This window comes from Bos taurus, chromosome 15 (assembly GCF_002263795.3).
Source record: "Bos taurus isolate L1 Dominette 01449 registration number 42190680 breed Hereford chromosome 15, ARS-UCD2.0, whole genome shotgun sequence".
Taxonomy (NCBI): domain Eukaryota; kingdom Metazoa; phylum Chordata; class Mammalia; order Artiodactyla; family Bovidae; genus Bos; species Bos taurus.
Window position 1 is genome coordinate 62,634,889 of NC_037342.1, and position 3,541 is coordinate 62,638,429.

Below are 3,541 nucleotides of genomic sequence, written 5' to 3' on the forward strand. Positions count from 1 at the left end.
GGGAAGCAGTTGTATCAGTGACTTTACACTGTGACTGAGACTGACCCCAGGGAGTGTTTTAAAATTTGTATTCAGTGGCTCCATCCTCCGGGATGCCCCTTTAGCAAGTCTGGCATGAGCCAGGGAGCCAGCATTTCTAAATTATCCCAAGACATTCTGATGCAGTCAGTTTTGGGGCTCTATTTTGAGAACCACTGGTCTATGCATGGAGCCCTCCACAGTGCTGGACTATTAGGAAACTCTTCAGTGAATTAACTCAGGGGAAATACTTCAGTGAAATAACTCTTTGTGACCCCATGGACTATACAGTCCACAGAATTCTCTAGGCCAGAATGTTGGAGTGGGTAGCCTTTCCCTTCTCCAGGGGATCTTCCCAGCCGAGGGATCGAACCCAGGTCTCCTGCATTGCAGGCGGATTCTTTACCACCTGAGCTATCAGGGAAGCCAAAAGCTGTGCCCAACCTGGGGCTTGAACCCAGGAGCTCAGGGCTTGAACCCTGAGATTAAGAGTCTCATGGTCTACCAACTGAGCTAGCCAGGCAAACTCAGGGAGCTTTTCAATTACTGTTGATGGTGGTGTTTAGCAGTCTAGAAACAGTGCCTTGAAATGAATACTTAGCAATAGTTGATGGGACACTCAGTGAGAGGCAGACATTTAGAAAGTTATGAAGCTTTACTCTCGATGGCCTGTAAATATACATGCACAAATTCACATATACATGCACTCATTCGGTAGCAAGAAGTAATTAAATTATTTGGAGTGATGATTGAAAAGTAAATATTTTAAGGGGCAAGAGGGCAAAATTTAAACACTCTGCTCCTCATGCTCATTTCTGTAGTTCCCAATGTTGACTGAGGAGCAGGAGTAATTACAAGCGGTAATAATGCTTGATAATTATATATTTGCCTGTGTTTACACTGGCCGTGAAATAGGGGAACTCAGTTCATAAGTGAACCCTCGTGGGTATCCTTTCGCTAGAAGGCCATCAAGAATGAAGTTCATCTCACACCCAAGCAACAACTGGAGCTAATCATGACACTAACCTCAGGAGGAGAACAATTAACGATAAACTTCCAGCCCAAGGGAGCAAGATGGGGACTGGAGAGAGGATAAAAGTGCCAACTAGTCGGATCAATAGCAGAGATTCTTTTGAGCATCTGTATTTGTGCAAGGACCCCGTGCTAAGTACTGTGGGAGGCAGGGAGGGGAGAGGAAGGGGCAGAGAGACAAGATGCAGGATCTTACAGTGTCACCTCTGATAGGAGAGTGCCTCTCTAAGCAATATGGGATTCGTGCCAAGTCAGTACTTTGGGAGCTCCCTGATGAAGAAGATGGAGTGGATGGGGGCAGCCAGGAGAAACTTCTTCGAGTAGGCAGCATGCAGATGTCAGTCAAAAAATGAACCCTTCTGGGTATTGGAGGAACAGGAGTGATCAAGAAAGAGGGCCTCTTGTCAAGGAGCTTCCATTCTGGTGGAGGGAGATAGACCAGAAATGATGTTACTATGATTATTAGAGCATTATTAGGTATTATTAGACAGAAATGTCAGATGTATTCATCAACGTCTTGTTCATTCGCTCAGTCATGTCTGACTCCTTGCAACCACATACCTGCAGCACACCAGGCTCCTTTGTCCTCTGCTACCTCCTGGAGTTTGCTCAGATTCATGTCTGTTGAGTTGGTGATGATATCTAAGCATCTCATCCTCTGCTGCCCGCTTCTCCTTTTGCCTTCCATCTTCCCTTGTGGCTCAGTTGGTAAAGAATCCACCTACAATGTGGGAGACCTGGGTTCGATCCCTGGGTTGGAAAGATCCCCTGGAGAAGGGCAGGGCTACCCACTCCAGTATTCTGGCCTGGAGAATTATAGGGGTCACAAAGAGTCGGACTTTTACTTCACTTCACTTTCTCTATTATGTCCTCTCACATAAAAATGTATTTATATAAATCCTATTTATATAAACAGGATTAGACTACTGATATCTTTCAAAATGCATTATCTTTTTTCCACTTAAGATTATGTTAATTTTTCTATGTCCCAAGAGTAAGGTTGTTTTCTTACCCTGAAGCTATTGGTCGTCTCTTTCTTCCTTGACAGAATCTCTGTTTTAATCCAGGCATCCACCCTTCTTTGGGTGGAAATTTGTTTCCAGGAAGACAGACTCCATCTCCAATCTCCAGGGTAGAAGATAATTGGACTTAGCTAAAATAGCAGTCCGTTCTCCTGGCCAGTGACTGGAATAATTAATGGACATAATTCTGGCTAAGATGAGGGTGAGACTGGTGGTTGGTTTTGGAGAATGGGTTTCTCTGATGATACAAAGAGACTTTGGAGCACACCCTTTCTATTTCTGTCAGTAAGTATCATTCCTACTTGGGATGGCTAAAACTATAGCAGCTTCAGTTCAGTTCAGTTCAGTTCATTTCAGTCGCTCAGTCGTGTTTGACTCTTTGCAACCCAAAGGACTGCAGCACACCAGGCTTCTCTGTCCATCACCAACTTCCGGAGCTTGCTCAAACTCATGTCCATGAGTCAGTGATGCCATCCAACCATCTCATCCTCTGTCATCCCTTTCTCCTCCTGCCTTCAATCTTTCCCAGCACCAGGGTCTTTTCCAATGAGTCAGTTCCTCACGTTAGGGGGCCAAAATATTGGAGCTTCAGTATCAGTCCTTCCAATAAATACTCAGGACTGATTTCCTTTAGGATTGACTGGTTGGGTTTCCTTTCTGTCCAAGGGACTCTCAAGAGTCATCTCCAACACCAGAGTTCAAAAGCATCAATTCTTCAGCACTCAGCTTCGTTTATGGGTTACTGGAAAAACCATAGCTTTGACTAAATGGACCTTTGTCAGCAAAGTAATGTCTCTCCTTTTTAATAGGCTGTCTGGATTGGTCATAGCTTTTCTTCCAAGGAGCAAGTGTCTTTTAATTACATGGCTGCAGTCACAGTCTACAGTGATTTTGGAGCCCAAGAAAATAAAGTCTGTCACCATTTCCATTGTTTCTCCATCTATTTACCACAAAGTGATGGAACTGGATGCCATGATCTTCATTTTCTGAATGTTGAGTTTTAAGCCAGCTTTTTCACTCTCCTCTTTCTCTTTCATCACGAGGTTCTTCAGCTCCTCTTCACTTTCTGCCATAAGGGTGGTGTCATCTGCATATCTGAGGTTATTGATATTTCTCCCAGCAATCTTGATTCCAGCTTGTGCTTCATCCAGCCCAGCATTTCACATGATGTATTTTGCATATAAATTAAATAAGCAAGGTGACAATATATAGCTTTGACATACTCCTTTGCCAATTTGGAACCTGTCTGTTGTTCCATGTCCAGTTCTAACTGTTGCTTCTTGACCTGCATACAGATTCCTCAGGAGGCAGGTAAGATAATCTGGTATTCCCATCTCTTTCAGAATTTTCCACAGTTTGTTGTGATCCATACAGTCAAAGGCTTTAGAGTAGCCAATGAAGCAGAAGTAGATGTATTTTTTGGAATTCTCTTGCTTTTTCTATGATCCAGTAGATGTTGGCAATTTGAT

The 3,541-nt window shown here is 43.6% G+C and overlaps 1 non-coding gene across 1 annotated transcript; it reads right to left on the reverse strand.

Moving 5' to 3' along the window:
* Positions 1-454: 454 nt before the first annotated feature.
* On the reverse strand, positions 455-541 carry TRNAK-CUU (transfer RNA lysine (anticodon CUU)). The gene has a single exon. It is a non-coding gene; the product is annotated as a tRNA-Lys (tRNA).
* Positions 542-3,541: the final 3,000 nt, after the last annotated feature.